The sequence below is a fragment of the Dipteris shenzhenensis genome, chromosome 3, assembly GCF_047967505.1.
Source record: "Dipteris shenzhenensis isolate YYH24624 ecotype China chromosome 3, Dip_SZ_1.0, whole genome shotgun sequence".
NCBI classification, from domain to species: domain Eukaryota; kingdom Viridiplantae; phylum Streptophyta; class Polypodiopsida; order Gleicheniales; family Dipteridaceae; genus Dipteris; species Dipteris shenzhenensis.
Genome location: NC_141598.1, coordinates 375,360 through 399,171, shown reverse-complemented (window position 1 = coordinate 399,171; position 23,812 = coordinate 375,360).

The following is a 23,812-nucleotide window of genomic DNA, read 5'->3' as shown; positions in this document are numbered from 1 at the left end:
CAAGACTATGTACATTCCGGGGAATAGGATTAATTGTAGAGACTAAATAGTTGACAGACCGGACATGGATGGCGCAGTGCTCGGAATGAGGCTTCATACTTAGACCCTTCACTTGGACATACAGACGCAAGGCAGTAGAAAGATGAGGATCATTGAGAGACATTTTGAAATTGGGATAAACAATTGTATACACAGGTTCCTTGTTAAGGGAACCATGAACCAAGCCTATGCGGGCATCACTAATATGAAGATGACGCGTATCTACAAGACTGACCATACATGTAGCATTTACACCAGAACGGAAAAGGGGTCGATAGCTAACACGAAACAGCCAAAATGGATGTATTGGTAACTCGACCTCTTGAAGGTCTCAATCTCAGAAGGAGAGAACAAGGGGAGATAAACTCCAGTGTTCCCTTCATCGGCAATGTTGATGCAGACTTCCGAAATCCTGTTGGAAAAAGTCGTGGAAAGAAAAGACAGAAGGCTTATCTTGGGCTATGGAACATTGAGTCATGTGGTTGCTGACCTTCTTATCTAGAGATTCAATAGAGACCTGCAACTTGGCACAATTATCAGTAATCGTTTGAAGATGGGTTTTTAGACCATCAATACTGATACTCAGACTTTCAAACTGGTCATAACAGGAGGGCCTGGAAGTTTGTGCCATAGGAGGAGGAGGAGCAGTTAATGTATGAACAGGTGTGCGCCAGAAGGGAGAGGGTAAGTATTGGGAGGCTGCAAGGATAGGATCATGGACATGATGAGGTGGGCGGAATATAGAAGGACCTATATAATTATGTACAGAATGAGAAGAATGAGGAAGAGAATGCTGCGAGGGACGAGACAACCTGGAGAAGTCGGAGAGTTCTTTAGAAGTCTCGAGATCACTAGTATGGCGAGGACGGGGAGTATGTCGTGGAGCATATCTTCCTCTACCATGATTATGAGAAGGTCGTAAAGAGGGGGGACGAATATAAGCATCAATATCCTCAGGCCCGTCTTCATCATCAGATGCAGAAGTGATTTCAACTTCAATGCGGGATTGTCGATGTGGTGCATTCATATATACAAGGACCTCATCTGCAGAGATGGGTGGAGTACTAGGGTGGAGTTGGCATTGTAAACATTGAGGAGTATCAGCAGACTCATAACATTCATATAATGATTCGTCTATAACTCCTTGTGACACAACTTCCCAATCTTCAGGGTGATTGATCATAGCAAAGAATCCTTTAAGCTGCTTCTGTTGGGAATTGTGAGGTTGTTGTGGGTAGTCTTTGGCAAAGTGGCCTTTCTTGCCACAAATGAAACAGCCAGAATCCTTCCATGATTGATTGAAGCGGCGATTATGCAAGAAACGTTGGGGCCGTTGTTGGTAGCGGCGGCGCCACCAAAATTTCCAGAGGCATGGAAACTGTGAGCTGCCACATGAACATTTTGAAGACCGCCGTCCTTTGCGTCGAGAGATTTTGCGAGAAGAGGATGCAAGAGGGCAGAAATCCTTATGACCAACAAATTGTTGGCAAATAGAAGGAGAGACAAGGCCGAGCTTTTTAAGTTTCTTCTTCAGGGTATACTCAGTGCATTGCCTGCGAATGTACACCTGAACTAATTGGAAAAGATTAGCAAAAGTGAAGTCATCAACTGTTTTATGAAGCTTTGTTGGCCTATTATCAATATTGACAATTTTTGTTTGAGCTTCAATTAAGGCCATTATTGCATCGCCAAGCTTGTGGGGAAGACTGTACAAATAATGTCGTTTAGCTGAGGTGTCGGCAAAGATGCCGGCTCTGTACACCCAGCTGCTGAACATGAGCATTGTATGTATCCAGCTGGAAGAGATCGCACAACTTGAGGGCATAAAATTCATTCGAGGCTTGCGCACGATCATCAGTAAATGTGGGGAGAAACTGATTTGAGATAGCAGCAATCAAAGCATCAGAAGCATTGGGTTGATTGTTGCCATCAAGGCTGGAGAAGATCTATTCTTTGGATGCATCACCAGGAACTCCCACCAGTTAGCAAGAACGCCGGTGAAACCTTTGGTGGTTTCGACTGCAGCATCGCGGGGATTCCACCGATAAATAGTTACGAGAGACATCATGTGGCCATAAAAGATTTTTAGAATATCTTTCATGGCTTGTGGAGTTGCCGCGTCGATGTTGAGGATGTAGCCTGGAAAGGACTTATGCTGCATGCGGTTACGAAGATCACCAGGCTCATTGAAATCGCCATCAGTATAGTGAGTTTGAAACTCACCATGAATGAATGCAGCACCAGGAGAATCATGAAATGCTGTGCGACGACCTTGCCAAGTCGGTTGCTAAGGGGCATTGGAAGACTGTTCATCTTGGTTTGTCCATCGAAAGGCTCGAACTATAGGATGGGCAGGATCAAGCCATTGAGATGGAGCTGTGAAGACTTCAGTATTTTCTTCAGACTCAACTTCGTCAAACATATCAGATGGTAGGAACAGAAGAGAAGGAGTATGAACATTCTGAAAGGTGAGATGAGGAGGACTAGCAGAGGCAGGTGGCAAAATGGGGGGGAAAGAAGTATATACAGAAGTAGCAGAAGTAGGACCTGATGTTTGCAACTCTTCAAGGATTCTATGTACCTTACGATCAAGTCGGCCGATAGCAAGTTGCAAGTCGTACAGGGCCGTTTGGCAGGCGTTGAGGCATTCCTGGACGGCGAGGTTGTGAGAGTTGCACCAGTTCAACTGTTGTTGCTCAACTGGAACATCTGTGGTTTGTAAAGAATGGTCCACCAAAGCATAGGGCGCATGAATTGACTTGTGGAGGCCATCTTCAGTGGTTGACTGGAAACCAGAAGCTGCAGGCCAAGGAGTTTGACTAAACATCATCATCGGGGCCACTCGATCGGAAGAAGTGATACTGTCAAAATTGGAGTGGGCTTGTGGATGATGGTTGACTGCGGTGGAACGCCGGTATTGCAGACTGGTATCTGCAAGATAGCGAGATGCTGAAGTGGAGGCTATCCAATCTTGTACATCTTTGGCTTTATCGGAGGAAAGCGATACTTCAGAAGCGGCCTCCGAGTCGGCTGGGATTCCTACAATGGATATCTTCGAGGAGGCAGGAAAAGACAGACGCATCACCTTTTTATTGTTATCACCAGAGCGTCTGCGAATAATAGCACGAGATGAAGAATCTGAAATCTGAAATCTGGGAGGATGGGAAGGTGACTCTTCAAGAATATGCTTGTAGTCCATTTCCCATTCTTTTGGCATGGGCAAAGCATCAAAATGGAAGTGGGTAACTTCCGCATTGGTCTTGCCATATAAGATACATTCATAAGGCGTATGTACATTGCGAGGAATAGGGTTAATAGTGGAAACAAGATAATTGATTGAACGGACGTGGATGGCACAGTGCTCAGATCGAGGTTTCATAGACAACCTTTTACTTGTACATAGAGACGAAGTGCAGTGGACAGATGGGGATCATGGAGGGACATTTTAAAATTGGGATATACAACAGTATAAACAGGTTCTTTATTTAGGGAACCATGCACTAATCCTATACGTGCATCACTAATGGTAAGATGACGAGTATAGATACTAGGCTAACCATGCGGTAGCATTTACACCGGACCGAAACAAGGGTTCGATGGCTAAGACAAAACATCCATAGTGAATATACTGATAGCCAGAGCGTACAAAGGAGGCGATTTCTGAGGGACTGAACAAGGGCAGGTAAACGCCAGTATTACCCTCATCAGCCATGTTGATGCAGACCTCGGAAACCTTGATGTGCCGGAGCGCCTTGAACTGAAAGGCTGAAAACTTGTAAACCTCCTCTGGGTCAATAAGAGGCAGATTCCAAGTGTTCTTGGATTCAGACGAAGCGTGAATGAAACTTGTAAAGCTCCTCTGGGTCGATAAGATTCAGATTCCAAGTCGATAAGAGACAAAGGCATGGAGGAAAACTGAGAATAGAAAATTGGGAACAAGGGAGTTTGAAGCAAGGAGGCTTGAAAGCTGGATATATTGCAAAAACTTGTGGATACAAGAGCTCTCGGAGGCTTACTCTGCCTACAAATGAGCCAAAGGTGCTCTTATATAGGAAAAGGCAAAGTGGAGGGATGAGCTGTAATCCACTCTGAGCTGTCATGAGTGGAGGTTGAGCTGTAATCCACTCTGAGTTGTCATCCATTTGTTTGTACAATGAAAAGATATGGAAAAGACATAAAGGTGAAGGTCTTACTCAAATATGAGCAGTGTCTAGTCACTTTATGAATTTTATTTAATTTTGTACAAGTGTCATGGTGAAGGTCTTATCCAATTGAGGACAGTGTCTAATCACCATGACCGAGACATAGGACTTCTGGTTGTTCAGTATCAAGTGGAAGTAGTAATCCACCATTGTGAGTGTCCCAATAAGGTGCTCCTTCACGGGAGAGCATGTCTGGGAGCACATTTGAGGAGCCTTTTTTCCATTCTACTTTGAAATCATACATGGTAAAGAATTCCTGCCAGCGAGCTAAGCGTCTGCTGCCAATCTGTTTATCAATTCGACGGGTACAGAACGTGTTGAAGTAGAAGGTTGTCGGTGCGGATTTAGGGTTTAGGATTTAGGGTTTAGGGTTTAGGGTTTAGGGTTTAGGGTATAGGGTTTAGGGTCTAGGGTCTAGGGCTTAGGGCTTAGGGCTTAGGGCTTAGGGTTTAGGGTTTAGGGTTTAGGGTTTAGGGTTTAGGGGTTAGGGTTAGGGGTTAGGGTTTAGGGTTTAGGGTTTAGGGTTTCAGGTTCGGGGTTTCGGGTTTGGGGTTTCGGGTTCGGGGTTTCGGGGTTAGGGTTCAGGGTTCAGGGTTCAGGGTTCAGGGTTCAGGGTTCAGGGTTCAGGGTTCAGGGGTCAGGGTTTAGGGGTTAGGGTTTAGGGGGGTTAGGGTTTAGGGGTTAGGGTTTAGGGGTTAGGGTTTAGGGGTTAGGGTTAGGGTTTAGGGTTTAGGGTTTAGGGTTTTTTTAGTTTTTTAAAGTTTTTTTTAGGGTTTTTTAGGGTTTTTTAGGGTTTAGGGTTTAGGGTTTAGGGTTTAGGGTTTAGGGTTCAACAGGTCAAGTACCATTACAGCTACTCGAAATGCATCCAGATAATATTGTTTCTCGTCCAGGTATGGCTCCTACTATTCCTGCAGCTAGGCAATTAGTTAATCATAGACACATTCCAGTGAACGATCGTATAGTCGATATACCGAGTTACCGTCGCAAACCAAAAGATACTATTATTGTGAGAAATCGACCGGGTTCTCGCAATGGACCAAATAGAGAGATGGAATTTTCTCGGGGAGACAAAATACCTGATCATTCAACTTTTTCCTCGTCGGGAGACAGTAGACCCACAGGATTAGTGAATGGAATCGCAAATCGGGAGTCCACTGGGTTGGATATAAATGAATTGCTCGTCGTTGAGTATTACTCCCGCAAAGCCTAACCCCAAGTAATTATCTAATAGTCTGGGATTCCTCATTCTGAAATTCGGATACCCCCCCCCGGGGGGGGGGATTCTTGGAATTATTATTTGAAATCGGGAGTACTAACTGGAAGCATTCAAAGGATTAGCAATTCTTTGGGGTGCCGGAACAGAGTCAATGACGGAATGCAAAGGGAAAAGGGGGGGATTCGAACCCCCGGTAAACAAGAGTCTACATAGCATTTCCAATGCTACACCTTAAACCACTCAGTCACCTTTCCTGCAACTTTGTACTATTTACACATCTTACCAATCTAAGAAACCGGATAGCAACTCAATCCTCGATGATAGACGGGAAAAAGTGATTCCTGGAAGTGAGTGCAAGCCTCATCAGTTATTAAGAAATGAGATTAATTCCCGGAATTGAGGTAGGGGAGGTGACCCCATACCTGGGATAGATTTTTAGTTGTTCCGAGTCGATTTCATAATGAGAGATTTTCAATTAGGTGATGCAGATCCCATCAAAAGCAATCACTCCATTAGTAATTATTCATGGATGCTGCGAGACTATATACCCCCATTCACACACGACTCTCATTCGGTGCGGAATTAGTTACTCCACCCTCCCAGTCGATTGAGGGGGAGGGACATAGATACCAGACGGATGCACCTCTTCCCCTTGTATTGCAAAAGAGATCTGTTCTTCCGGCATCCTGATTCACTCAATAATAAGTGGAACGAAGAGGAATTCCAATTACGCCTAGATCCCAGAGAAATGACAATTCTATTGATAGAACTCCCACGATTCTGGCGGATATCTTGTTACAAATCATACCGACTACTGATAGGGAGAAGAGAGCTTTTACTTATTATAGAGATGGTGCGATTTGGGGAGGGAAAATCGATTAACCTTAATTCCTAATTAATTGGGGGATTCAAATTCCGATAGACCCGCGTTTGGTGAAGGTATGTTTCGAATGGGAAACAAGTCCTTCTGTCGTGTATCCTCGATTGATGCAGCCTCAAATGCTCCAGTTTCGATCTCCGGTGAATCGTAGTAGTAAGCAAAAGGTGAAACCTACGGACCGACCTATTTGTAGGACTCCGTGGGTAGGCATAGGGGAGAGGCACTACGTGGAGGAATCGACAACGCAAAAGCTTCGTTACGGTTGGGTTCAGCCGCGCGTCGTGTTTCTATGACGAATACCAATAATGATTGGGACAACGAACATCCATCCCGTTCGTATTTTGGATACCCCTAGAATCATCGGAGATTGTCGAAGTAGCTGATCCCCATGAAACGCGAAGCGTTGGGAACAGAGAAATTGTCATTAGTCTCTTGGTGTCGACGTGTCGGAGTGGCACAACCATGTTAACAAGAGATTTTTGGCAGAAGGGATGGCTAGTCCAGTAGTTTCACAGACACTAGCCCCCGTTCATCCATAGGTTTAGAGTAGGAATTGCTAGACTATTCCAAATACTAGTCTCTCTCCATGCATCATGCAGGAGGAGCCGTATGAGGTGAGAATCTCAAGTACGGTTTTGAAGCGGAGCTCATTCACGCTGAGTGAGCGACCCTGACGAATGTCGGTGCAATCCGAAGGAGAATATGCAGAAGCTTCATAAAATTACTACAAAGCTATGCGTTTGGAGATTGATCCTCATGATCGGAGTTACATACCCCATAATATAGGTTTGATTCATACTAGCAATGGAGAACATGCAAAGGCTTTGGAATACTATTTTCAAGCATTGGAACGGAATCCTTTTCCACCACAGGCTCTTAATAATATGGCTGTGATCCGTCATTACGTGCGATTACCCATACTATAGGATCCCTTGATTCGAAACCACTCGATGTAGGAGGCTTTCCACAAGCATACTCCCATAAGGAGTTCTCCTAAGCTGTGGAATTTGGTGTCCCCCGTAGTAACTCAGGTCCGGGGGAAGAACGGAAGCCTGTGAATCCCATGGATAATCGGTTGAATTGAGGGAGAAAGCACCGCAAAGATTCGTCATCGAAAATCTAGGTCGATACGATGAGATTTGCTCACTCGGGGGGTTCTACAATCGATTCCTGTAATAGAATCGATTTGGAAAGGAATATCGAGCTATGGTGTAGTATCAAATCCCAAAGGAAACATTTCAGCGGATCTATTTTTAGAAGTAGGGGAATTAGTTCCGGGGGAGATTATTACCCTCCTCCATGAATTAGGAGTATGGAAAAGATTCTATCTCGCATCGATAGGATTGGAAACCATTCCCAGTAACTACTCTTGATTCTTCTCTAGACTAACGGGGGGGGGGGGCCAAGTAAATCTCTCTCTTCTCTTGGATCAGATAGAGAATAAGCTACTGAGTAGTCATTCGAGCCGCATGAGGTAGGAAACTCTCAAGTCCGGTTCTGAGGGAGGATATCTCGAAGGGATCTATCCATCCCGACCGGGGGGAGCAGGCCATTCAACAGGGAGACCCGGAGGCTTCGGAATCTTGGTTTGATCAAGCCGCTGAGTGTCGGAAACAAGCAATGATTTGTTAGTCCCGTAATACTTCGTATCCATCCCAAATATTTGTAGAACTTATTAGGTATCATTTCAAGTATTGTGGTACCTAATGAGTTTTACCTACTATTGGATTCGAACCAATGACTCTCGCCGTATGAAAGCGACACTCCAACCACTGAGTTAAGTAGGCTTCTATTGCTTGTAGTACTCTATTATACCGACCCAGGGAGAGAATTTCAAACAATTAGAACATCAATAAATATTTGATTTTAACGGCAAAAGATGAGTCTCGCCTCCTTCTCGGTTGGTTACCAGCTTGACAGGGATCATCCGATGCATTATACTAATGTAGCCACAGGGCTATAGCTCAACGGTAGAGCACCTCGTTTACACGTGCGCCAATGCTTCTCGGGAAGGGTTCGTCGCTATTCAACCGATCTACGCGGAATATACCGCGTAAGTTACTTATGTCTTACCCTATTGGGAGATGTGGAAGAACAGTAGCATGACGAAGAATCGATCGGAAAAAGGATCGATTTCGGTGGGTTGATATGGTCAGTAGATGATACGTCTAATGCTAAGGGTGGTGGGGGCAATGCGAGGACCTCAACAAGATCTCTTCTTCGTCCTACGAACCTTGAGGTGTATGAGGGTATCGTATCTCCTTCCTAGGTGATCGAGACACTTAGAATTAAGTGGATTTGTGTCTACGGGATGCAAACCTGTGTCAACACTAAGAATCTTCTCGAGAAACTTCGGGATTGCTTCGGAGGGAACGAGTTCTTCGAGCACACGGAACCATTTCTTTGTTATTTATAATGAAGCAAAGGATGGTGCATCAACAATGGCTTCTTCCTCCCATCCGGTGGAAGACTAGTTGATGAGGGAGCCCAATGCCACGAAAGAAGCATGTTGGGTTCGTGAAGCAGTTCAAGAATTTATATATTCCGATCTGCATTACCGAGAATGTTTACGGTTCGAATCCGTATAGCCCTAATCTTTAATGATAAGTCGGTCTCGCCCATCGCAGCGGAACTAATTGAGAATTACCCAGATTCAACGTGACTCACATGAACTATATAGATCGTAGGGTCACTACTTCCGTTTCGATCAGGGGATAGGGATGAAGATCAGGAAGGAGAAGGAATTATTCATTAATAAGTTCCTCAATGATGGTCAATCGGAGAAAATTCAGATAAGAATCTAAATTGACGGATTGCTTTCCATAATAGATAATCCGTATAAATCAATCTTATGCATCGATTCGGTAGGGAGGTACATACCATACCCCACTACCTACTTAGTAAAATATAGTCCCCATCCGGTTCTTCCGGCAATTTGACTCATCTCACGGATTCCAGCCAAGAGCTCATTTCCGGATGGGGAGTCCCGTTTCTAATAATCTTCTCGCAAGTCCATTTAGTATCCAGCATCTTCCGAGGAATGGATCGGAGGGACGATTGGCTCATCACTGGGGGGGTGTACATCCCGATTCCATTCTGGGATGAGATGTCCGTGAGCCACGTCTGGCATCTCATCCCCGATCGAACAATCGAGGAGTCAGCAACCCCCCCCCCTTCACTTATCATAAAGATGTTACACCCACACGGTGGGGTGAGAAGATAAATACCGAAGCAGGAGGAGTATGTAAATGTTTTTGCTTCCTAAACACGATTCCTTCCGGATCCTCCTACTAGTATCCATCCTTATTCCCTATACAGCCTTTTCGGTTTCCAGATCCGTCGCACCCATCCGCGAGGGGCCTGAAAAACTAACAAGCTATGAATCAGGTATGGAACCAAAGGGAGGGGCTTGGATCCAATTCCAGATCCGTTATTATATGTTTGCCCCGGTATTCGTTATTCCTGACGTCGAGACAGTCTCTCCCTATCCCCGGGCTATGAGTTTCAGGGAATTGGGTCTATTTGCTTTTACTGAAGTGTCTATCCCCATATCCATATTAATTGTCGGTTCGATTTATGCATGGTGAAAAGGAGCATTGGAATGGTCCTAATTTCTAACTATTCGGGTAAGAGGAACGGAGTCGACTCCCGTGGGGGGAATCCACTAATTAACTCCGTGGAGTCCTTCTCCCCCGATCAAGACACATCAAACTCGATTATTTTGACTAACTTGAATGATCTCTCCAATTGGTCTCGACTTTCCAGTTTGTGGCCACTCCTTTACGGTACTAGCTGCTGCTCCATTGAATTCGCCTCATTAATTGGTTCACGCTTCGACTTCGACCGGTACGGTCTAGTACCAAGATCCAGCCCCAGACAAGCTGATCCCATAATAACGGCGGGTACTATCACCATGAAGATGGCTCCGTCTCTAGTGAGACTCTATGAACAAATGCCCGAACCAAAGTATGTAATTGCTATGGGGGCATGTACCATTACGGGAGGCATGTTTAGTACGGATTCTTACAGCATCGTTCGCGGAGTGGATAAATTGATTCCTGTGGACATTTATTTGCCGGGTCATTCGCCCAAGCCCGAAGCTATTATTGATGCTGTGACAAAACCCCGCAAAAGAATTGCTCAGGAAAACTCTAGGGATCGAACTTCTTGTCGAACCCGGAAGAGATATTTTAGTCTGAATCACCGACTTTTTTTCGTACCCAATACCTATACCGGTGAATACAATCAACGAATCGCAAATCAGTCTTCGAAATCCCTATCAAATATCCTCTCGAAGGGATTGAGTGGATTCGAAAGTATGCATGAAGAATCCGTATCAGAGGCGGGCGGGTGAAGATATTCCACAGAGATATAGAACGTTAGCTAATATGAGTATTATCAATAACAACGGCGATTCCAACATCGAGATGCGGGGTCGATTACCCGCTTGGTCGACTAGACATAGTTTAGCCCACAGACCTTTAGGTTCTGATTACCGGGGTGTCGAGATCCCACAGGTCAAAGCAGGGGATTGGCCTTCTATAGCTGTTGCTTCATATGCGTGCGGTTTCAATTATCCCCATTCCCAATGTGCCTATGATGCAGCACCAGGAGGATCCCTAGCTAGTGTGTATCATCTGACGGAGGTGCGAGACGATGCAGATCAACCTGAAGAAGTATGTACAAAAGTCTTCGTTCCGAGAAAAGACCCCAGGATTCCATCCGTTTGTTGGGTTTGGAAAAGTTCCAATTTCCAGGAACGGGAATCCTATGATATGTTAGGAATCACTTATGAGAGTCATCCGCACCTACAACGTATCTTAATGCCTGGGAGCCGGCTGGGATGGCCTTTACGTAAGGATTATGTCGTACCCGACTTTTATGAGCTACAGGATGCTTATCGAATTGGGACGGAGGCAAAATTGAAAGCCATCCTCCCACTAGCCAATTCTGTATCATTCTATTTAATCTTGTGCGGCAGGTGAGGCTGGTCTACCTTATTTGAGACACTTGTTTCTCGTACGATCAATCGCATCCACGTATCTGCATCGAAATCCGCACCTACATATGCACGTTCAAGTGTATGTAGGTGTGGGTATAGATACATACCCCGACCAGTAGACCAATAAGCAATCCATATTTTTTTTTGGATTCTCCTATTTCCAAGTGCGGTTTTCGCCCGCAGCCATCAGATCAAATTATTTCCCATCGGTATGCCAGGAACCAGACTTGAACTGGTGACACGAGGATTTTCAGTCCTCTGCTCTACCTACTGAGCTATCCCGACCAGTGATTCCGCGATAATCCCAAACAAATATCCCAGCGTGGATTGATTCTTTCCCTTACCTATCCGTCCAATCAAAGTAACTATCCTCACGAATCCTTTTTTTTTTTTTGTACCTTGCAGGCGAACCATTCAGACAATCCATTGGATTTGCCGAATGGTTCAGTCGCAAACCACTCAAAAATATTCTCGAGCTGGGGACGAGACATCAATCCGATTCGATTGAGCTATGAATCGGGAGCATGGATCCCCTCTCGTTTAGGTGGAGGAAATCAATACGTATTCGGGAGATGTATCTCGATACCCTTCGTCCGCTTGATGGGTCGAAGAATCCCATCCACCAGAATAGACGGGGAGGGATTTCTCTGTTTCATGGGGTAGATGCTTCCCACAACTCCTACACAATTTGGATAATATGTTTCATCCCGTTCTACTGGGGATGGAGGGACTCGAACCCTCACGGTCCTACAAAGACCAACGGATTTTCTTTCTACCACAATTTGCATTGCTGTTTCCATCAACGGCGTAGAGTTGGACTCCATCTCTATCCGCGAAGGTCTGTTACTAATGGTTATTCATCGAACCATATTCATCCGAATACGGAGTATACATACACAAAGAGGAAATCAGGAGAAGATGGGATTCGGGGATAATCGAGTAGATCCCACAAATACCCGAGATTCTCGAGATTTTGATACAATCCTCGGTGCGGATGTTGAGTACGCACTGGGAGAGGATCCTCGCCGCTTATAGGATCATTCTAGATTGAATCATCCATGGAAAGAGAACATCTATCCGCTTAATGAATAATAGAAATTAATAGATCGTTCGTCGGAATAGCTTCCGTCGAGTCTCTGCACCTATCTCATCATCCGAATCCTGCTTCTGAAATGAGATTTGGCTCAGGATCGCCTACTAAATAATCCTAGGTTTCCCTGAATTTGAAAGCTATCACTCGGTGTGTTTCCATACCTAGGCTCAATCCAATCGAGTCCGCAGCATCTACCATTCCGCCATACCCCCCCCCTTGAGTCCCAAACCGAAGCAATGGATCTGCAATTGCATCAAATCCTTTTGCATGCCATCCGAGTTTGCATGTTCCATGCCATTTGTTCCAGAGATATTTCACGAGTCTCTTGATTCCGGTCAAGCGGAAATTATATACCCCGTCCCGATTCCCGAATTCTCAACCTCTTCCCTTTTCTGTTTCTATTCCCAATTTCCTCCATAAAGGGACTCCACCGATCCCAGAGAATATATATCTGCGAGACCATACCCTGCTTCTCCGTATTCGCGTACCCATAAGAATTATACACGGGTGGGGTAATTAAATCAATACGATACGGTAGGAGATGGAATTATCGACTCATCTAACCCATCTCTGTGGTTGAATAACCCTTGCGGCTGACTGCGCCGTGGGCGCAACCACCATTGTCGCTTTAGGAGGGTTCTATTCCATCCCATGGGGTTCAAAAGAACCAGGAAAGCTTGGTTTGGATTCGGAAGTACCACATTCACAAGGCAAAGGTTATCGGTTCGATTCCGGCAGAATATTGCCCAGTATCAGTCGATGCACCAATACCGTGTCTCCCTTTGGCTTTGTCCCCCGCGTCGAAGCCTCCATTTCCAATAGAGTCGATGGGAATTCGAGTATTTGTTCGTCTACATTCATATGTTATGATTATTACAAATACCAAATGTTCAACAAAATTGGGTGACACTTATAAATAGTACCAATACTTCGATTACGGAGAGGTCATTCCGGGTCTTACCATGCTTACAAAGAAGGAGTTTTTATGTCTCGTTATCGAGGACCCCGTCTGAAAATAATACGTCGTCTCAAGGATCTACCCGGGCTTACAAATAAAACATCAAATCCGAGAGAAGCACGAATTGCTATTGATTAATCTGCTTCGAGAAAGGTATCTCAATTTTGCGTGCGTCTGGAAGCCAAACAGAGATTACGTTTCAATTATGGATCAACGGAACGACAATTGCCTAGATACGTTCGTATTGCTAGAAGAGCCAAGGGTTCAACAGGTCAAGTACCATTACAGCTACTCGAAATGCGTCCAGATAATATTGTTTCTCGTCCAGGTATGGCTCCTACTATTCCTGCAGCTAGGCAATTAGTTAATCATAGACACATTCTAGTGAACGATCGTATAGTCGATATACCGAGTTACCGTCGCAAACCAAAAGATACTATTATTGTGAGAAATCGACCGGGTTCTCGCAATGGACCAAATAGAGAGATGGAATTTTCTCGGGGAGACAAAATACCTGATCATTCAACTTTTTCCTCGTCGGGAGACAGTAGACCCATAGGATTAGTGAATGGAATCGCAAATCGGGAGTCCACTGGGTTGGATATAAATGAATTGCTCGTCGTTGAGTATTACTCCCGCAAAGCCTAACCCCAAGTAATTATCTAATAGTCTGGGATTCCTCATTCTGAAATTCGGATACCCCCCCCCGGGGGGGGGGGATTCTTGGAATTATTATTTGAAATCGGGAGTACTAACTGGAAGCATTCAAAGGATTAGCAATTCTTTGGGGTGCCGGAACAGAGTCAATGACGGAATGCAAAGGGGAAAGGGGGGGATTCGAACCCCCGGTAAACAAGAGTCTACATAGCATTTCCAATGCTACACCTTAAACCACTCAGTCACCTTTCCTGCAACTTTGTACTATTTACACATCTTACCAATCTAAGAAACCGGATAGCAACTCAATCCTCGATGATAGACGGGAAAAAGTGATTCCTGGAAGTGAGTGCAAGCCTCATCAGTTATTAAGAAATGAGATTAATTCCCAGAATTGAGGTAGGGGAGGTGACCCCATCCCTGGGATAGATTTTTAGTTGTTCCGAGTCGATTTCATAATGAGAGATTTTCAATTAGGTGATGCAGATCCCATCAAAAGCAATCACTCCATTAGTAATTATTCATGGATGCTGCGAGAGTATATACCCCCATTCACACACGACTCTCATTCGGTGCGGAATTAGTTACTCCACCCTCCCAGCCGATTGAGGGGGAGGGACATAGATACCAGACGGATGCACCTCTTCCCCTTGTATTGCAAAAGAGATCTGTTCTTCCGGCATCCTAATTCATCCTGATTCCGGAATCGACAACGCAAAAGCTTCGTTACGGTTGGGTTCAGCCGCACGTCGTGTTTCTATGACGAATACCAATAATGATTGGGACAACGAACATCCATCCCGTTCGTATTTTGGATACCCCTAGAATCATCGAAGATTGTCAAGTAGCTGATCCCCATGAAACGCGAAGCGTTGGGAACAGAGAAATTGTCATTAGTCTCTTGGTGTCGACGTGTCGGAGTGGCACAACCATGTTAACAAGAGATTTTTGGCAGAAGGGATGGCTGTATCTCTTAACACTACTAGTTTTATATCAGAGGCGAGTTTTCAAGAAACTACTCGGGTACTGGCTAGAGCCGCTATTCAGGGTCGAATCGATTGGTTGAAGGGACTGAAAGAAAATGTCATCCTTGGTGATCTCGTTCCCATTGGGACCGGCAGTCAGGAGGTTATTCGTCAACTAGATGTAGAGAGAAATACGGAATTTTATTTAGCTATTAGTGATTTTAACATCTTCAGTGGAGAGGCAAGGGATATTCCCCCTCATACTTATTACGGGAGGGAGTCGAGTTCCCACCATAGATTAATGATTCACGAAGGATTGAGACAACCCCTCCCCGGAGTCAATATTGGTGAATGAGATTCAGAATCATTTTGCGACGTAGCATCTCGGGTATGTCTCACTCAATAATCCCGACCAGTGAATCGTAATAATTACGTAACTTCCATAAAAATCAAATCAATCTGCGGCTTTTCGTAGTTCTTTTTTGGGGGGGTAAAATGCAACAGAAAAATTGGAATATCGATCCAGAAGGGATGATGGAGGCGGGGGTCCATTTCGGTCATCAAACCCAAAAGTGGAATCCCAAGATGTCACCTTATATATTTACGGAACGGAAAGGTGTTCACATTCCCGATCTAACTCAGACTGCTCGTCTCCTATCCGAAGCCTGTGATTCGGTATCCAATGCAGCGACGGAGGGAAAAGAATTCTCAATAGTAGGTACAAAATACCAAGTAGCTGATCTAATTGCATTGGCTGCGACGAAATCTCGATGTCACTACGTGAATGAAAAGTGGCTCGGTGGCATGTTAACGAATTGGTCCACTACAGAAACACGTCTTCAGAGATTTCAATATTTGCAGAATGAAGAAGATACGGGGGGGTTCGATCCGACTCCCGAAAAAAGAGGCATCGATTCCGAAAAAACAATTACTTCGATTGAAGAAGTATCTAGGTGGAATTCAATATATGTCAAATTTACCCGATATTGCGATAATTACTGATCAACACGAATAATCCACTGCTATTAGAGAACGTATCACTTCAGGTATTCCTACAATCTGTGTCGTCGATACAGATTGCGATCCAGATCTCACAGATATTCCGATTCCAAGTAATGATGATGCGCGGTCCTCCATTCGACGGGTACTGGATAAATCAACACTGGCTATTTCTGAGGGTCGTTCGAACTCAAAGATATTGAACTTAATAGATAGTGAAATCAGTAACTATCCCAACTATTCGTGGTAGAATGAAACAGAGACTTACCCCAGAGACAGCAATATGCTGTGACTCTATTATGGGGACAACCCTGGGATTATGTAGTGATTAGGAATCCACTTGATTGTTCTGTGCAAATCATTCTTCCCCACGTTGATTCCTGATAAGGAGGTAATACGAATTCCGAAAAATTGTCCATTCATGGGATTGATAATCTATATCAAGTATCGGGCGTGGAAGTGGGTCAACATCTCTATTGGCAAGTAGGAAATTTCCAAGTTCATGCACAAGTTTTTGTAACATCCCGGGTAGTAATTGCTATATCATTGGGTTTATCTACCGCAGCTACTCGGGATTTGCAAACCATCCCGACTGGCAGTCAAAATTTCATTGAATATATTCTTGAATCTATTAGGGATCCGACTAGAACTCAGATGGGGGAAGAAGGGTATCGTCCCTGGGTTGCATTCATTGGAACTATGTTTCCATCCATTTCTGTTTCTAACCGGTCAGGTGCTCTGTTTCCTCGGCGAGTTATCCAATCACCTCATGGAGAGTTGGCTGCACCTACGAATGATATCAATACAACTGTTGCATTAGCTTTGCCTACATCAGTGGCATATTTCCATGCGGGTCTGAACAAGAGAGGTCTTAGTTACTTCGGTAAATACATCCAACCCACTCCAGTACTGCTACCTATTAATATTCCAGAAGATTTCACTAAACCTTCACCACCTAGTTTCCGACTCTTCGGAAATATATTAGCTGATGAGTTGGTAGTAGCTGTCCTCATCTCTCTAGTACCCCTAATTGTTCCCGTACCTATGATGCTTCCAGGATCATTCACAAGTGCCATTCAAGCTTTGATTCTTGCGACTCCAGCTGCAGCTTATATAGGGGAATCCATGGAGGGTCATCATTAACCGAGTTTCGATTCCGACGAATCATCGGATTAGGATCGTGGTATTCGACAGGTACTCGGGCCACCTCTTGGAGTAGCAAAAACTGTTTCTGTGGTATAATAATATGATACCCCCCTCCTATTAGAGGGGGGGGGGGAATCCTACTACTCCCATTTCCATTCAAAGGGATGGGGATGGAAATGACAATAGTGATTCCCACCATTCGACTCGAGCATTCCCTCCAGTCTGCAGGGGGGGACGAATCACAAGATGTTCCGCAATTCGTGGGAATCTTTGTCACCTCGGGAACCAATGATACCGATACTTACTAGTATCTCCTATCGTGTTACAACAAGGAGTTGAATCTCATCCGGGCCGTGGCTGGAATTCCTCATCATGAAGTACTATATTTTCATCCAATTGCTGCATTACGGGTAACGAGTGAGATTGGTGGATTCTCGTCGGGGGAATGGCTTTATTTCTCGCCCACCGGTATTGCTATTTCAATGCTTCGAATAGAAACAAGTGAATCGGAAGGAACATTTCAACCCATCAGCGGCTCTGAGTGAATTTTCACAGAATTATTCCAGTAGGCATTGATCTTTGCTAAGTCGGAATTGGTTGAATTAAATAAAAAAGAGGAGATTAATACGAACCCCTTGATTCCTGCTGCTTCTGTTATTGCTACCGGATTAGCTGTAGGCCTCGCTTCTATTGGTCCTGGTGTTGGTCAAGGCACTGCCGCGGGTCAAGCAGTAGAAGGTATTGCGAGACAACCAGAGGCAGAGGGTAAAATTCGAGGCACTTCATTGTCAAGTTTAGCCTTCACGGAAGCTTTAACAATCTATGGACCAGTTGTAGCCCTAGCACCGTTATCTGCAAATCCTTTCGTTCGATCCACCCACAGTGAGGGGTACTTGGGGAGCCCTGTACCCCCTCCCCAATCGGACCCTTTCCAAATCGATTATCTGATTGGGAGATTATCTTATTCAGGGGGGGGGTTTGACAGAAAATCCTCGATCAATCTATTTTATCGATTCCTTCTCGCGCCTCTCCAAGTTATTTTGTGAATCCCCCCCCCCACATCAGTATGGAATGAACCAGTTGATTGCTCCGTTCCATTCCCACGTCAGTTCTATTTTTTATCTAGTGTGTAGGTATTCCCTCCGAATCCATGATTCTATTCTAGGTCAGATTGAAGGAATTATGTAGGATTTAGATAATCCCTTGGAGGGGGAGGGAGCATGAGAAGTATAAGTGACATCGCCGTCTCTACGAGTCATTGGACTCCTGCCGCGGGTTTTGGTTCGAATACCAATATCTTGGAGACAAATCCGATTAATCTGATTCTAGTTTCGGGTGTACTATTTTATTTTGGAAAGGGAGTGTGTGCGAGTCGCATATCTGAATGAGATAACTGGATTCCTCCGGTTGCATTTGGAACAGGAGTAGATGCAAAATCCCGACGAATTACTTGCAAATGAGTGACATCATGTAAGAACCAGAGCATTTCGTGAAATCGGTAGAAACTTTATTGCTTTCACCGACTGATAGGGGAATATCATCAATACGGCTAAAGCTGAATCGCTTGAAGTCTAAGCAAGAATTCGGGTCCTCTTCCCCCTGCTGTGCAAAGATTCCAAAGCATGGTCGGAGATTTCTTCGATATACAACACTCATATCGGGAATAGCCCCACCTCTCTCATTTCTCGCGGGGGGAGGTAAAATCTACCGGTAGGAACCAAATTTTGTTCAATCTGCTGAATAGACAACCCATCTGGAATGAATATTATTCAGAGGAAACGACTTCGCTGGTAGGAGGAGTATCGTCCAGAAGAGCCCTCGATGATTTTCAAGTTTCAGCAATTTGATTTCCACCTGTGGACTACATTCATAGGGATGGCAGGTCCGTGAAGATATTGGATTTTCTTATCCTATCGAGAGGTACGGGCGGGAAAGCCGAATGAATCGAAAGATCCATGTTCGGTTTGGGAAGGGACCACAGATCTCTGGGAACCGGAGATATATAATCTACTTTCATTGACCAATCTACTGGAGAATTGTAAGGGAACAATCTTGAGTACTATTCGTGACGCGGAGGAACGTTATAAAGAGGCTACCGAAAAACTCAAGCAGGCTCGGACTCGTTTGCAACAAGCAAAAGTGAAAGCGGATGAGATCCGCGTGAATGGACTCACGCAAATGGAGGGGGAGAAGTGGGATCTCGTTGATGCGGCTGATGAAGATCCAAAAAGATTGGAGGATAGTAAAAATTATACTATTCGTTTTGAAAAACAACGGGCAATTGAACAGGTTCGCCAGCAAGTCTCTCGCCTTGCCTCAGAAAGAGCTCTGGAGAGTCCGAATAGTCGTTTAGATGGAGAATTGCATTTGCGCATGATTGATTATCACATTGGCCTATTCCGGGCCATGGAAAACGCAGTTGATTAGCTTCCGTATTAGCTTCCGTAGGTCCCATTTCTCAAGAAGATAGTAAATAGATGCTAATGGTAATAAATATTCGACCCGGCGAAATTAGCAGTATTATTTGCAAACAAATTGAGGGATATGTTCCAGAAGTAGAGGTTGTCAATACCGGCACCGTACTCCAAGTCAGAGATGGGATCGCTCGCATTCATGGTCTTAACGCTGGTGAATTGGCAGAATCTGAAGACAGTACAGTAGGAATTGCTCTGAATCCGGAATCTGATAATGTCGGGGCTGTATCGATGGGTGATGGTTTGGCCATACAGGAAGGAGGTTCTGTAAAAGCAACGGGAAGGATTGCCCAAGTACCAGTTAGTGATTCCTTCTCAGGTCGTGTCGCAAATGCTTTAGCTTAACCCATTGATGGCAGAGGCCAAATTCCAGCTTCTGAATCTAGACCGATTGAATCCCCTGCTCCGGGGATTATTTCAAGGCGTTCCGTATATGAACCCTCACAAACGGGTCTTATTGCTATTGACTCTATGATCCCCATAGGACGCGGCCAGCGTGAGTTAATAATTGGAGACAGACAGACGGGTAAAACAGCAGTAGCTACAGATACAATTTTGAATCAGAAAGGTCAAAATGTTATATGTGTTTATGTAGCGATTGGTCAAAAAGCCTCCTCCGTAGCTCAGGTAGTGAATACTTCTCAGGATCGTGGCACCATGGAATATACAATTGTGGTATCGGAGACTGCAAACTCTCCGGCTACTCTGCAATATCTCGCCCCCTATACAGGAGCAGCTCCGGCTGAATACTTCATGTATCGTAAACAACATACCCTGATTATCTATGATGATCTTTCTATGATTATCTATGATGATAGATGTCTCTCCTACTGAGAAGACCACCCGGACGAGAAGCATATCCAGGAGATGTTTTTTATCTACATTCGTGTCTCTTGGAAAGAGCGGCTAAATCAAGTACCCAATTAGGTGAAGGTAGCATGACCGCTTTGCCCATCGTCGAGACCCAGGCCGGAGATGTCTCAGCCTACATCCCGACTAATGTCATTTCTATCACTGATGGACAGATATTTCTATCAGCGGATCTATTCAATGCTGGAATTCGACCGGCAATCAATGTGGGGATTTCTGTATCTAGAGTAGGATCCGCCGCTTAGATCAAAGCCATGAAACAAGTAGCTGGTAAATCAAAATTGGAATTAGCTCAATTTGCTGAATTAGAAGCTTTTGCCTAATTTGCTTCTGATCTCGATAAAGCTACTCAAAATCAGCTAGCAAGGGGTCAGCGGCTACGTGAGTTACTTAAACAATCTCAATCATCCCCACTATCGGTAGAAGAACAAGTAGCTACTATTCATACCGGAGTTAATGGATATTTGGATATATTGGACATCGAGAAGGTGAAGAGATTCCTGGTTCAGTTACGTGAGTATATAACAACCAATAAACCCGGATCCGTCGAAATTATTTGTTCTACCAAGATGTTTACGGAACAAGCAGAGATGCTTTCAAAGGAAGCTATTAAAGAATATACGGAACTTTTCTTGCTTCGCGAGAAGTAAAAAATAACTTTCAGAACACGCAAAATATGTCTTGAGTAGGGGGTGGGAGGAAAGAAAAAGGATCAGAAGCCATTTGCAATTTGCAAACACCCATCAGTCGTATACACGGAATTACGTCCAATAGGATTCGAACCTATATTGGAGGTTTAGAAGACCTCTGTCCTATCCATTAGACGATGGACGCCCCCCCCCCTCGGGGGGGGCAGGAAATATGCTATGGACAAACAAAAACAATAACTTCGGTTTGTTCAAGGTATGGCTGCGTAGCGGGAGCCAGAACCCAAGCCTAGATTAGCGGGAATCGGGAGATGGAGAAGGGTAACTTAAACCGGTTCAATTGGTGAGCGAGTAGCGGGAATCGAACCCGCATCAGTAGCTTGGAAGGCTAGGGGTTATAGTCGATGCTACTGAATGAGTTCATTATGGCATCTCTAATTCAGAACCGAACGTGAAGGTCTCCCTTCATTCGGCTCCTCTATGGAATGGATAGTAGAAGGAGGAGCTTGAGGGAGATGAATATCCCCAGATACAAGCATAGAGAGATTCTTTTTCACTCTTCGCTGCGTAAACAGAGAAATGGAAAGCATTGGAATCTCATTCCGAAGACTCATTGCGGATATCTCCTCCTTCTCGACCAGGGTTACATTGCTGGTGAGAAGGATCCATAGCATCTATGTCAGTTTCTTCCGTATCCGACGAGACGGAAACACACTTCCTAGATGATCCCTGTGGAAAAGCATATTACTCCCATGACTCGTGAAAATACTTTGTCGAATCGAAGGTCAGCCGATGTCTCTTCCGGTTACTTCGTTTCTTATTTCTATAGATGACAATCCTTAGGAGAATATTTTTTCTTTCACCGAGTTATAGAATTGTCCACGAAATGCTTGATAATCCTGGTAAATAAGGATCGATCTTTTCATAACTATTTGGCTCGGATTCATTACTGGATCAGAGATTCAGTGACGATGAGACAAATATTTTGGGTTGCTATCCATAGATTCTACACTAGTTGTTCCGGGACCTCTGGATCCTAGAAAAATTCCGCTTCATTATTCCGATATGCAACTGGTTCGACTTCGCAAACGTAGGAATATATAGGAATGACAGGAATAACGCTTTCTACACCGACACTCATTGTAGGAAAGTATGTGGACTTCCCTTAGAAATAAAGCTTTTCGATCGAGTGAGAAATCAATTTGAAAGATCCCTCAGCTACCTGGTTCGAAAATGAAGCGAATCACACTTTTACCACTAAACCATACCCGCCACGATTGGATTGTATCATATATAAGTCTTTCCTGTCTAAGGATGGGTTGTAGCCAAAAGTGTTAGTAAAAAGGAGCTCCCCCCCCCCCCCGTTTCAAATATCCATCTCCGGAATTCAGTGTTTAATGAGAAATTTTCTTGCTTCCGGAGATGGTACGACAGAATTACAAATTTCCCTTACGGGCTGCTGATAGAGCAATTACTAGTGGTCCTGATGCAACTACTAATTATACGTTTACCATCCCCAGGGGGTATCCCTCCATTAGCAGGTTTTTCCGGTAAACCCTACCCCTTCTGGCATGGATGGAAAGCTGGCTCGTACCCATTAGTTCTGGTAGCTCCCATTACAAGTGTCATTTCTATATATCACTATCCGAAGATAATTAAATTAATGTTCACCGAAGGGGGTGACACATCAACAATTTACATACAGGATCCATTAGTTTCTCCATCTACTTCGATTTCGAAGAGTTCCATTGAAATAGCTATGATTGTTCGTGTACCAGCATCAACTCTACTGGGTATATCAATGGATCCCATCATCGAGATTACACGGAATACCTCATTCCAGACCTATTTTGAGTTGTCACATGAAATAATGGAATCTTTCTGAATGATTTGTATCCAAAGCCACTTCCGTCGCTCCAACTAATCCATTTCCGTAATTGGTGATGAAACAGTGTCGAAGAAATGATCACGCGCCTCCCAATGATCATTCGTCTCTTCCGGAGGAGATATAAGTATTTCCTGATGGTATCCATAATATTGTTCAATCCTTTGCAGTACTACAAGGATTGAACCCTCCTAATGGTACATGCGACTAAGTGATTCCCATATGGGAGCGGTTGTGTAAATGATTCGGTTCACACCCCCAGTCTTCTGCTCTGTAGCAATTCAGGTCGCTTCCCGATGAATTCCATGCTCCAATTTCGTCTTTATTCGAACCTGATCATCCCGGAAAGAGTAGATTAATTGATGGACGAACGGGTGATACTTCTGAACAATCGGTTACAATTGGGAAAGCTCATATGATGAAATTGATTCATCAGGTTGATGATAAGATTCACGCGTGATCCAGTGGGCCCCATGCACTTGTTACACAACAACCTTTTAGAGGGAAATCCAGACGAGGGGGACAATGAGTGGGAGAAATGGAAGTTTGGGCTTTGGAAGGTTTTGGTGTATCTTATATATTGCAAGAAATGCTTACTATTAAATCCGATCATATTTAAGCTCGTTATGAAGTACCTAATGCCACCGTGACTGGGAAACCCGTACCCAAGCCCGATATTGCTCCAAAATCTTTTCGATTGCTAGTTCGAGAATCATGATCTATGGGTTTCAATCTGGATCATAAATTGATACTTGAGGGGGATTCGAGAAGGGAAA